At 27.2% G+C, this 14,632-nt stretch overlaps 1 protein-coding gene across 7 annotated transcripts in view; it reads right to left on the bottom strand.

The window, feature by feature from the left end:
- The window catches only part of LOC121115955 (uncharacterized), a 285,728-nt gene that overhangs the window by 111,534 nt on the left and 159,562 nt on the right, over positions 1-14,632 (bottom strand). The window contains exon 2 of one of the 7 annotated variants that reach the window (XM_071887925.1): positions 13,225-13,299. The exons of the other annotated variants lie outside the window; for them this stretch is intronic. The gene's annotated coding sequence lies outside the window, so the exon portion shown is untranslated. The remainder of the gene's footprint in view (positions 1-13,224; positions 13,300-14,632) is intronic. 7 annotated transcript variants of the gene reach the window in all.

The following is a 14,632-nucleotide window of genomic DNA, read 5'->3' as shown; positions in this document are numbered from 1 at the left end:
GCTTTTCAATGATTGATTATTTTTAAAATCCAAAACATACATACCATGGGTTATTGTACTGTATAATGATATTTGATTACTTTTATATTTTATATATTTTTCAAATATGTGAACTTTCACAACGAAAACAAAATACAATTATACTTTTATATCTGTATAACGTTTCCATTCATATTCGAATTATTGTCCATTTCTAACAAAAATTTACTTTCTCTAATCAACTAAAGACGACATCGCAAACTTCTTTGATTGTATATGAAACACAATAATGGGGGCAATTTAAGCCGGAAAAATAAATGAAGGCTTCAATCTATAGTTAACATTCGTCGATATCTCAAATCATTCAATAAATTTAAGTAAAAAGCCTATATTTGATCTCAATACGTAATGAGTTTTTGGACTGTGTTAACTCGTCGCATTTATCAGGTAATTTGTTTATTATCAATAAATAGACAAAGAGCAAATACCTAAATATTTTAGTATATATAAAAATTGTTTTATTTTGATAAAAAAACTCAAATTTTTAATTAAAATATACCCCACCTCGAAAAAAGCAATAAATTTGATAAATTGAATTCAATTTTGTGAAATTTTTTGTATACACATATTAAAAGAATCAGACGTTATTTCAAAAGTTGTAAATCAAATTTATAAAAAAAGATATGAAGCAGTACCTTTTACATAAAAGGAATATCAAAAGGACGTAACTAATCTGATATTTGTTGCTTTGAGGCAATATAACCAATGTATATTAAATATGATTTAAAGAAAAAAAAACTTTTTACACTATATTTAAAATATGATTATAAACTGCCAAAAAACTGAATAGATAAATATTCCTTATAATAAAATTTTTTTTGCTAAAAGAAAGAATATTAATCATAATATTATCACAGTTTAATGTATAAGAAGTCTATGTATGTAGGTACATTTATGTTCGTAGAATACATATTTTTACCTCCTTCAATATTTAACATATGTAACAAAAAAAATGAACGCAAATACATTTTTCTTTGTAAAAAATACACATCATTTTTATTAAAAAAAGCTTTTTGCTTTTCCACCTAAAAAATCTAATATCTATTTTACTATTACATATTTGCTAAATTAATATAACTGATACATTTTCACCAATTTTCTATTTTGGCTAGATTCTTTTTACAAATAAATTAATCATTTCTTTAATATAAATAAAATTACTCGTAAATAGGATATCAAAATAACGTCCTTTTCTTACTTCATATCAATTTAGCATAAAAACCATTGTTTCTATATAGCTGATATATGATGATTTTTACATTTTATTGTTAGTATGAATGGATTGACTTCTAAACAAATCAGTCACACACTGAAACAAATTTGCGACTACCGAATGTGACGCTCAAATCTGAACACTAATTTATTGGCAAATTGAGAGATCAGGGTAATTTTTTCAGATACGGATAAAAATAAAGTTAAGCACGTTGTACATAGTGTTGTGTTGGTACGGTCCAGTCCATTCTTAGGACCGGCCCTATTGGTCCTTAGGACTATTAGTCCCTGGGACCGGTCCTTAACTGTAGGTCCTTCGAATTTTTCATAAAAATATGGATGGTTTATTAAGCCAAATAAGATATATGAAATATGTATCAAGATAATTGTATATATCTTGCAAAAGATATTATATTTTATACGAGCATATTATATTATTGTTACTTAATTATATAATTTATTCTATTATATAACGAAATCATTAAAAAGAGGGAAAATACCCACATTGACGTCACAAGGGAATGATTTTACCTTCTTGAAGGACCAACAAGTGGGAATGGACTGGACCACGTTCCTCGTTCCTAAATAAGGACATACACAACATTAGTTGTACATTTCAAAGCACTGTGTAGAAATTTCATTTCTTTATCTTTTTTTAAATTATTAAAAAAATGACGTCTGAACGTCACACTCATGTGAAGATTTGGGCGCTTCTTGATGCAGGAAATAAAATCTGGATGCTCATCTCCTCTTGTGGGTTCAGGCAAACTTCCTGGATGATAATGTGGTCCTGCAACAAAACAGCCCTCCTACCCACACTCCCAAATATGTTTGAAAAAAAGTTGATCAATAACATCCAATCATGCCCTAAAAAAAATATGACCCCTGTATTCACCAAACACCAACCCTTTGGACTACAGCTTCTGGTCGTGTTTTATTGTCCAGGGCCTCTACTTTTATTCACAATAAGTCCATGAAGCCCACCATTAAAGAATATATGGCTGATATATCCAAAGAATTGATAAGAAAGGCGTGGGATTCACGTAGTCACAGTGTTTCTTTTGTTTTAAAAATTGAGTAAAATTCTTCATAGAATCTCTTTTTATATTAAAACATTTTTCCCATATTTCCATCAAAAGGCACATACAATTAATTTAAATTATTATATATATTTACAAATAAAAGTAGCAAATTGTCAAAATATAATACGAATTTAGGTGTATATATAAATAACCTCTTTCCTGGAAATTCATTACAGCATTAAATGACTTTAAAGTATGTCAATGGGATATTGCATTAAAAAAAATATATATAATTTCAATTGGATCAAAATCCATTAATCTAATCTAATAATGGATTAAATACAAATCCTTTTAAGGATATGTATAAAAATCTATTCATTCTGTATGTATTTATGTAATTGTTTTGTGAAGCTGAAGAAACGATTTATCTTATGTATATATTTATATTTGTTATTCAGATAAATAGGTAATTAAGTTTAAGTAACTAAAGAAATTGCTAAGAAAGGAAATAATTTATACAGTAGATCATTCAACCTATTTATATTAGATATAATACGATATTTATACACTGTACCTACAAACATATGTACATATACACTTCTAAAACATAAAAGAGGACATGAGACCGTTCCATTTTCGGAAAAATATATTTTTTCCCCCTGCATTAAGACACTTTCTGCTGGAGACGATAAAAAAATGACTTAGTCAAAAATTGAGGTCTCTCAAATTATTTTTGACTGTGGTAAGGGGCATTTTTTTAAATTAGAAAATTGGACTTTCGGTTTAAAATTGTATATATTTTCGACATTTTGAACCGTTTTAAATATGTGTTATATTCTTCTTACTTTTTATATTTTTTAGTATTTGTTATTGAGTAAAAAATATTGTCAGATTTCCTTTAACAAATTTACAGGATTGACTAGAATTTGATCAATGATTTGCATTATTATTATTTTTTTTGTTTTTGTTTTATCAGAGATAACGTTACTCCTTTGTGTTTAACAGCTATCACTTCAACTAGGAACACATTTTTCGTGTTATGTTTGATAAAACTGGGAAACACAAGTCATGACGCAGACCTAAGGGTCCTTAAATTATTAAAAATATACATAATGATAAAAAAATATGTACAGTTATTTTCACCAACAGAAAAGGCATATGAGGGGGGTATTAACCTAAAAACCAGGACAGTCTAATATATATATATATAAAGTAGGAAATTCTAACTCTAAAAGAAAATATCAATACCAATAGAGTTCAATAATAAGCATTGAGCTAAAATAACAAAGACTCTAAGTAAATTATTTTCATTCATCTTATTCATGGATTTTTTCTATGCATGAATATATTATAAAAAAGCAAAATAAATGATAACAAAATCTATTATTACTAGAATTAAGTAAATAATATTTGTTATTCCAATATGGAAAAATCCAGAAAATACTATATTGGAGTATTTCTAGATATATAAATCTTAAGCATTTTTGATATGTAAAACCCGAAACAGAACATTGTCACCAAAGTTAAAGAAATATGTAGAGGCAACAAGTTTGGTAATAAGTTTTATCTACATTTTAGCTCTTCAAATGAACAATTTACTAAAAAAGATAAAGAAAAATGAATAGATTCCAAAAAGGGAAGACAGCCACAGTAATAACGAGTTAAGAAACCGATTAGGGAGTTAATTTTTTTTCTTTCATCTAGGATACTGTTTGGGCAATCATTTAATCAATTTAATGAACTCAGTTGGTATTCAATAGTTCAATTTGTTCATGAAACAAAGAACATCCCTATGCTTTCTCTTTTTATAGCAGCTAAATACTTTTACACAAGCTTTATACACTCAAAGACGTTTATTTTTACTTCCCAATGGAAAATAACTTGACATCTCTATATATTTCTTTTTATAGGATGGGAACTACTCTAGGACAAAAGAAATTATGCATAAATCCCACTTGTATCGAGCAAGGACATAATAACAAATACAATGATGTCAATCCTCAATTCTACTCTGAGTCTATTAAAACTTACACTTATAACTCTCCAACAAATCCTTTCCGTCTTTCATGAACTCACATACTATTAATTACTTAACTCTTCGATTTTTTCTCCTCAATGATCAAAAATAATATTAGTCTCTGTTCAGATCGCCAACTCCAAAAAATGCTTAGGATTTACAACAATACAAATAGGTAACTAATAAAGAGAACATTATCTAGAAGTAGAAACTAATCATCAACACCATTGTTTTGCTTATTCTTTCAAATATACAATAAGCCAATTTAATACTCTACACACTCTTAAACCCATGGGACTTTGAAACTCAATTACAGAACATCTCTATTTTGTTATTCCCTAATTTATTATTTTTTTATAGGAGGAAAATGTAGAAAATATTAAAAATTAGATATTTTTTCTAAACAATAGACAGAAGGACATCTATTAATGAACTGAAAACATTCGTACCTTTTAATTGAAAAATAATGTAAATGTGATTCAAAATTTTACACATATTTGATCTTGAAGAACTGGTTAAGATAGATACACGTTTGTCCGTATATCAGTTACTTAAAAAAGTAAAGTAGACGGTACAGCAACAATGGGACTGCAAAATCCCTGAGGGGACTCTCTGTTAATACTGTTCAGGAAGCCAACCACAAAAAAGTCGTAGGATATAAAATGCTTAGAATTTACAGCCTTATGTATAGATAATGAGTGTTTATTTGTGCTTATATACAACTTGACATATAAAAAACATGAGAATGGCATGGTAACTCTAATAATTTGAATTTTTTTTGAGAGGAGAGCAGATTTGAAGGCATGTCGTTTTATTAGATTAGTTATAATTAACAATGAGATGAATGGAATAAGCACATATCACACTTCGTATGTAATAACAACATATTTAAGCAGGATTTACTATGATGTAGATCCACAATTCCAGTCTGAGTTCAACAAGAACTAACACTTATAATCCCCAACAAATCCTGATAGTTACTTTTTGTCATTTATAAACACACCTAGGGGTAGTACCTTTATGTTCCGATTATAATAGGTTTAAAAAACACTGTTCATTATGATAATTTTTAACAATTTCATTCCTCAATAAATACTTATAATTTACATTATGAACCATATCTTTATTAATAAATTATACATAATTTTTTAAAATCTTAAAGGTAACCTTTAAGGGGCCTTAGGTACTATCAAAAAGTTTCACTTTTGAGAAGTTCAAGAAGAAAGACTCTGTTGTTTTTCGTTAATATTATTCATCATACAATATAATTCTCGTAGAAAGAGGTGTACTGTTTTCTATTATATATTTTGATTTATTTAGCATATTTTGATTTTTTTTTTTTGTTCATGGAGACATAATATATAGGTAAGTATCTTAGAAGTATGTATGGCTATGAGTAAAGTTAGCCTCATATAAACAGAAACAAAAGTCATAACTTGTCAAACTTTTGTAAACCTATTTTGATAAGGAAAGTAAACTAAGTTTCGACCAAGCTTTTTTTTCATACATATATAATGGGAAGTAGTTTTGCTCCATTGCTCAAAACACATAAAAAGAAGAGGCATGAATTAGCTTTGTCATTATTATATGACTCAAATGTATGATATACAAGCATTTTTAAATGGAAACTATGATTTTTTGCTTCTAAAATTTAATCATGCATTCATAAATTTGTTTAACATAACTATGTTTCTAATATAAATAGGATTTGTAAAATATACTTAAGATACAGATTTATCCAGCTGCTTTAGTTGTTTTTTTTAATTATAGATTTTAAATTTGAAAACACTATGCAATGAAAATGCTGTCATGTTATCAGTCAATTAATTTACTAGGAATCTTTTTTTTTTTTTGTACTCAGAGTGGAACATGTACTAAATAAAGAAACGTGGTAAGCTTATAATCAAATATAGGTACAGGGAAACACATTTTTGAGATTGCCATACAACATTAAATACAATAATATGTTAGTTTACGAGCAAAATTCACATTCAGTGAAGTGTTCGTGAACTGAGAGTCTATTTCCTGCAAATAAATTTACTGTCAGCATACAATGTTTTTATATATGTGTCTAGCCAATAGAAGAATAATTGTTATTTCATTTGTATATTGTCTCATAAACTATGAGTTGGCCATTTTGGAGTAATTTTTGAAACGAAACTATATCTCAATTTCAAAAAATTATCTTATTCTTATATTATCTTAAAACGCTTATTCTACAAAGGACCCGCTAAAAAGTGCTTTTGAAGCTCTTAAACTTTACTGTTGAGTCAAAAAAAAAAAAAAAAAAAAATAGCTGGATTGAGATACACTGTATTATCATTGAAAATTCCGCAACTGCAGGACTCAGGGTGGAAATATGCCGGTGATCTAATTAAATATTTTCCATTTGTCTCAAAAAGACACTATAAAAAATCGGAATTTATTTTCAAGCAATACAAAAATCATTGTAGCAAGGTTGGGGAATTCTGATAACTTCTTGGAATGACTGCTTTAAGATTTTTAAATGGAATTTTCGTCGTGATCAATGTGTGTGTGTGTTTTTTCTTTGTTATCAAGTCATACCACTGATGGGCTGTTTATATTAAAGGGCTGCAAAAGGAAGTTAATTAATTAACTATAAGCTACAATACTTTCTTATTAAGTAGATCAATAAAAATTTCTTTATTGTTTTATTTGTATATTTACTTATTTGTAGATATGTATGTGTACATTAGAGTGCCAATTCAATCACTTTTTGTGAACAAGTAAAAAAATTGAGGCTTTTAATGCGTTCCTTTTGATAAGAAATACGATTCACAAAGTTTGAACAATTTTTATAAATATTTGGAGTTAGCTCAACGGCACTAAAGTTTTGAAATTTTACATATTTTTGGAAAAAAAGTGATTTTATTAATAATATCATCCGTATACTACACATTACAGCTTGTTAGATAAATTAACAAATTTAGTTAAGTTAGACTTCCATCAAAAATTTTTATAAATATTTTTGATAAATCAGTTTTTATTTATCTTAAAGAACGGTAAAAATATTTAAAAGAAATGTAGCCTTTTTGTCAGTTCACCTGCATACCTTTTTTTACTTAGATGAATAAAAAATAAGTGCCAGTTTTAATTACCCTAACGTCGATGTTTGTTTCTTTTTGAGGAAAAACATCTATATGGCCAAATAATTTGAAAATAAATCAAAAAATTGTGTAAAATAAAAAAATATTGCAATGAAAATTTAGTAGGAGCTAATTTTATAAATAAATTACCACTAAGACCATTTGAGGCCGAGAACAATAACGGATTAACAATAGAAATAGTCATTATTAAGTTTACACTTAATATTTCATTGTAGAACATTCTCTTATATTTAATGATTTAATAACAAATCAATATTTGAATCAATCACATTTTATAATTATTCATAGTATAAAAACATTTAAATCTTGCAATCCTCGTTCTTCTCTAGGAGTTAATTTAAATTCAGATTTAAACATCCAGATTTTAAGACTATATATTTTGATAGCCAACGGGCATGGTGTATTGCAATATAAATTTAACCACCTGCTTAGAAACAGCACCAAGAGATATTATGAATTTCTTATTAAAGTCCCAGGGAAATTTACTTCCGAGATTTTCGTCAACAAAGTTATAGGCACCTTGTCGCATGTCTTCATCAAGCCTAGTCACCTCTTTATATGCAATTCCATATTCACCCAAACACTCTTGGAGAACGGTCCCAATAACTAATTCGATAAATGGTGCCTATATGCAAATGGAAATAATTTTTTTTTTTCAAGTAATTTTTCAAGCAAGACTCAAGCTCCAGCTTTCCTACCAGTGTTTGAACTTGTCGTGTCGAAACAAATTCCTTTGATATTGTTAATAATGTCCCATTCTTTCATTGTTTTGAGAACATGAGTTGTTTGTGCCCCCCCATGTCCCTGAAGGAAGCTTGGGAGCAGATATCAACTTTGAAATATATATCCTAAATTTTTGAAACATTGCACGTCTTTGCCCTCGGTGTCAAAAGGCCTTGGAGGTCATTTATTTATTTATAAAATTAGCTCTTACTAAATTTTCATTGTAATTTTTGTGTTTTACGCAATTTTTGGATTTATTTATAAAAACTTGACTATATAGATGTTTTTCCTAAAAAAAAGGTCATCAAATTTGGGACTTCTTTTGTGTTGATCTAAGTAAAAAATCGCATTTTCAATTTTTTTAGATATCAGTAGCCGCTCATTGGCTACGATACACAGATAAAAAGACATATAGGTAAAAATTCTACACTTTATTTAAATATATTTATCGTTCTTTAAGACACATAAATATGATTTATCATCAACAAAATTTAGATAAGTTAAACTTCCATCAATTTATGAAATTTTTTGATGGAAGTTTAACTTAACTAAATTTGTTAATTTAACTAATAAGTTGTAATGTATAGAATACGGATGATATTAAAACAAAATCCCGTTTTTTTCAAAAAATATGTAAGCTTTCAAAACTTTAGGGCCCTTGAGCTACCTCTAAATATTCATAGAATATTGTTCAAACTTTGTGAATCGTATTTTTTATCAAAAGGAACGCATTTGAACCCTCAGTTTTTTACTTTACAACAAAAAGTGATTTAATTACCACCCAAGTATACAGGTAATGTTGATGAATAAAGACCTTGGAAAATAAATCTTACATCTCACAGCCTTTCTTTGAAAAGAAGGGGAAAAAATGCTTATTTTAAGTACATCATCTTTGAAACATAGCGGGGTTTACTGCTCATAAACCAAAATTACTCCAAAGTTTACATCTTTATGTATAACCAATTTACTATAATTAAATTAGTCTCTTTATCAACCTATAAAAAACCTGATTGGTGTTTTAATCTGAGCTCAAAATTAAAATGAGACTGCTTGATATTGACGGTGTTACCAAAATGAGAAAACTTGCTAATAGTCCTATAAATTCTGCAGTTTGACAAGGTAAGTCTACAATACTAGCCAATATAATTTTATTAGTCCTAAGAATAATTGCACAAAAAAACCGTTGTTCTGATAACTTAACATTTGAGACCACGATAACAAAAACTGATCAATGGGACAGACTTAGATTATATTGTTATTATTTTCTATCCGTTCGGACTATGTAAATTAAAAATGATTTCTTTATTAAGAAGTTAATACATTTTTTACTAGGTTAGAAAAATATTTGATGTACAAAAGATTAGCCATACAAAATATTAACAACAAATAGAAATGAAGTTTGATATTTCAAATACATATAACTAAGTAAGACTAAAAACCAATCTACGTATCGGAATAATTTTTTGTAAAAAATAACTTACTTGAACTGTTAGTTGAAAAACTAAACTAAAATATCCAAATGGTATGATTTAAGCTTTACTCTTACCAAAGGAAAAAGGCAAAAGGTACATAATCAATTTTGACCTTTCAATTGCATTTTCTCAGGCTTAGATAATCTAATATAATTTATATTGGGATGTTTCAATATAAACAACAATTTTTAGATCTGTTTTCATGAGGATTATTGATATTTTTTTTTTTTTTTTGTAATAATTGACTCAAACATATGGAAACACATAAACACTCAAAAACTTCAAATCAAAATATCAAAAAAAAAACAAAAAAACACTAATTACATATTCTTTATAAATACGTCAAGAAAAACTACGATTAAATATTTTACTTATGTTTACAACAGTTTTTCTCACATGTCTTTGCACTAGGAAAAATGATTCCTATTTTTCATGATTCTAGTAGGTCTGACAAGAATTTATTTCATCAAAACTTGCTTAAAACTTTGAAGTATAATTTACTCAATATCACCGTATTTGCCCTGAATGACACCATTAAAATCTATTAAATATGTAATTGCAGCTTGGACAGATGATGTCATTGGATAAGTTGTTCAACGCCATGCTTGATTTTGGCCTTCAGCTGGTTGAAGTTTCTGTGGTAGGTATAACCAATTCCCCTCTCTAGAATGGAAAATATAGGGAAGTCCATTAAAAAATCATCTGGAGAAAATAAGTGACCACATTTAGATGTTCCAAATTGGAGCATGTGAGTGTATGAAAACAACAAAAGATTTCAAGGGAGACAATGAAGTGTATTGTTCGTTATGATCTGTACATGTATCCATCCCAATGCGATCTTTTATTGTTTGGGAAAATCTTCTTCATTATTGCTTTTATCAAACTTTGAGCAAGGAAATCTGGTCACTTTCTTTCCCAGATTTAAATGTCATAATAAATTCCATTTGAAGAAAAGGGTTGACTGCACTTAGCACAACAACCTCAATGGGTATAGGCTAATGACATTATGATCACTATTTAAGGGGCATGAGTGGTAAAATAAACCATTGCTGATAAACTTTTAAAACAGTGGGATAAAGTTTACACATATTTTATTTTGTCCTTTGTTACATTCCTTAATTTTAATGCGAGTACTTCTTTGGGGATCTTAGCTATGCCAAGAATTAATATATATTTTAACTATATAAAACGGTATTTGGCCTTGATACTATGAACATAAGTAAACAAAGTGAATAAGTGATATGCATTTTATTTCATACCTGCGAATTCATAATTTAAAAAAATTATTTGGAGTAAAAAAAGTTTATTTTTAAAGGGTCTAATGGATAGATTATTTCCCACCTTATAAGTTCTTATCAAACAAAACTGAATAAACCATCCCCTACTCCTTTTACATCTCCCTTTTTCATGGTTGTTTGTCTTGGTAGAAAAATAATAAGAGTACATAAAAAGCATTATTTAAAGCCTCAATCATCCATTCCAGAATTGATGAAAGACTCTGAAACAAATGAATTGTCATCACCAAAAATTGTATACCGGAAGTATATGATTCATTAAGAATTTACAAAGAAAGTGAAACAAAAATTTGATATGCACAAGGTATTACAGGGAGCTTTCCGTCTCTGGGGGGTGGAAGTCACGGAGAGTTAAATTAATACAACTTTTATTAAAATATTTATATTTTTATGGCATTGAACACCATACACAGGAATGCTCTGTTAGTAGTTATAGTAATTATTGTTAGAGGTGCTACTTTTTTCAACTATAAATAACAAAAAAAAAAAAAAAAAAAAAAAAATGACGTGGAAATAATAATGAATATATATATTTAAACGGAATGGGAATAAAAATATGTCATGGAAAACCATTGGTGCAGTATACACAATATATAAATGTATTAATACATTAACTTTTTTAATGCATGAAGGTACGAGTATACTTTGTCATTCTCTATACATACATTTCACACCTCAAATGTTAAATTTTTGTGTTTATGAATACACACACCAATGTATGTACTATGTACGAGTATGCCTCTTAGATATGTTTAAATATAATTGTATCTGAATCCTTTATATTAAAAAAAATTAAAAATTTATATTCGTATAAAAAATGTACATAGGGTAGTAAAAAACAGTATCTTCCACAAACACAAAACTTTTTATAGTTGCAAACTCTACAGAGTTTTATCTATTTTCAAAATCTGTTATTGTTATTCGTATAATCTTAAAGAGGGAACATTTAGGTATAAGGTGCGTGAGCTCGTGAATAAGCACTGGGGAGTAGCACTCAGGATGGGGTGGGGAGTTAAAAGCATAGCTGAAAATAATACTCTTAACTATATGTTTAAAAAAACCCAAAAATTAACGTGGTTTGAATAATTTTTTGGAGGATAGATCCTATGACAACATAGTGTTTCATTAAATTATCTGTAAGCAGCTAATTTATGAAGAAAATAAACACATTTCACATAATATAGTTGAATTTGAGTTCAAAGGACAACAATTAAAGCACTATTAGAAAAATAACAAAATAAAATTTTGTTATTATCTCACCAAAAACAAATATTCAGCAGAACACGATTGGAGGTCGTCAAATTTTCTCAAAAATTTATAGTTTAGATTTTATGTACATAAATAGTAAAGTTTCCATTTTTCTGATTTAAATAATAAAATATTATGGATCTTTAAATAAATACATAAATTTTTTTTGATATGTCGTCATCAAAAATAAGTTTTCCACTGATTATTTTTTTTCTATAGTCTTGATTAGTTTTTCAACAATTTATTTTTACAAAATTCTTTCAACATAATATGAATATATTATGAAAATAACTTTTTTTTTCTCTCAAAAAAGTTGTTTGGATGAGTTTTTATTTGTCAATTGAAGTCAATTAAAAATTGTACAGCCAATTTACAACCCCACTTTTTTATTTTCATTTATTATCCACGTGCAGTGATATAAATAGTTAAATGTTTCTACTTCATGACGTTCGTACATAATGACTTTTATGACCTATGAACCTTATTCATAAGATATTTGGCAAATATATCTATATATGTGCATGTACTTCTTCTGTATATTTTATCAGGAAATTATGTCTCTTTTAAAATCACAATATGAAAATATGGGAATGATAAACTTTAAAGTGGTAATAGGCTTTTATGTGTGGCCTCAAAATTTTAAAACTCATTTTCATATACTTACGTTATTTTATAGGCAATTGATAATATATTGTTGGAGGATTGTAATAGTTTAATAATATTAATTTATCACTTACACAAATTTTTTGACATGATTTAGTCGTCTGTTAGTAATATTTTTTCTTTCTTTACCCTTAATTGGGATTTGGATTATTGATAGGTTGAGTTCCAATAAACTTTTATTAAGCTGTGAACAATTTATAATGATTATTATTGAATAATAACTCCATAATTGGGAAGAATTGGCTAAATAGTGCCAACTGATTTAAGGCCTTTTTTGTTTCTTTTCCGAGAAAAAATTACGAAATACAATACATATGTTGGAAGTTTTCAATAATTATAAATAGTTTATCGAATTTATTTTTCAATTGTATTAAAACTGGATAAATAAATAACTAACAAATATACCTGTCATAGATATAAAATTAATTAGGACTTGTAATTTACTTTCATTTACTAATGTAGGGAATTACCAAATCTTACCTAGAAAAAATAATATATTTATATAATCTATTTTATAAAATTAACAGACAGATTTATCTTCATTTAACAAATTTGCAAACTTTAACTACCTAAGCTTTAAGTCAACATTAATCTTACAACTTATTATTTAATTAACAAGCAATAACATTTTTCAATTAGTTATGATAAAAAAAGCAAATTAGTGTTGAAACTCAATGGAAAAATATTCTTTATTCAAGTATAAAGTGATTTTATTTAAACATTTGAAGACTAACTTAGGTAAAGAAGAGGCTTCAAAAGTTGGTTAGAAAGTTAACTGTTCTCAAATCTTTTATATATATGTACTCGGTTTCAGACTATAGATCTAAATGTTCATTTATCTCACATCGAAATAAGCCATTGTTCAAGTTTTTATGACGGCATCGAATTGACTATTCATTAAATTTCTACTAAATACAGGAGAAACTATTCCAATACATGGCAATAATACTCCAAACATTGTAAAGTCTCACTGGCACCATTGCCCTACCTTTACAAATTCTCTCACTATGTTACTTTCATACTGTCAAAAGAGGGGATAAATATCAATGCATTTTCTGTCGTACCTTAACTATTGTTATTCTCATAAAACAGCATAATAAAAAGATGTAGATCCATCAACAAAACTTTGATAGAAAATGCATTAAAAAAATTGACAATTAATTCTTACGTTTGAAATTAATGTTATAAATCATATTAATGGATGTGTATGTTTAATATTTTCTTATATAGCTATTTAATGTAGTATTAATTACAAGAGATGTAAATCCTAGGCATTTTTTAATAAATGACTTTTTTTTTTGTAATTGACAATCTTACGCATATTTTAAAACCGAATTAGGAGCATTTTACCAATGAGCGATTAGTCTGGTTATCTTTACTTAGAACACGATAGGTTCAAGATAATTGAGAAAGAAAAATCCTATTAAGTCAAACTTATAGAAAATTACTTTTTATATAAGGTCTCTAAAATTTATTTTTATATAATAAATTCAATTACTTCTTAAACAGATATTATAAAGTATTAATTACTTTTTATTATGTATATACTTTCAAGTTTAGATTTGCCATATAATAAAAACATAATAAAAAAATAAAAATGAATATACAAACTTTGATAGAAAATGTATTAACAAAAATGACTATTAATATAATTATAAAACACGTATTTCATAATGCAAAATATATTTTTTAAAGTCAGTCAAATTTAAGATGCTAGTTTATAAAGTTTTTTTAATTTGTATTTCAGTGAATATATCTACCATATTAAATATAATTAAATATATCAAATATGCTCTGATTGCAAAGTGACCTC

This window comes from Lepeophtheirus salmonis, chromosome 4, assembly GCF_016086655.4.
Source record: "Lepeophtheirus salmonis chromosome 4, UVic_Lsal_1.4, whole genome shotgun sequence".
Taxonomy (NCBI): Eukaryota; Metazoa; Arthropoda; class Copepoda; order Siphonostomatoida; family Caligidae; genus Lepeophtheirus; species Lepeophtheirus salmonis.
This window is presented reverse-complemented; position numbering and strand designations above follow the sequence as displayed.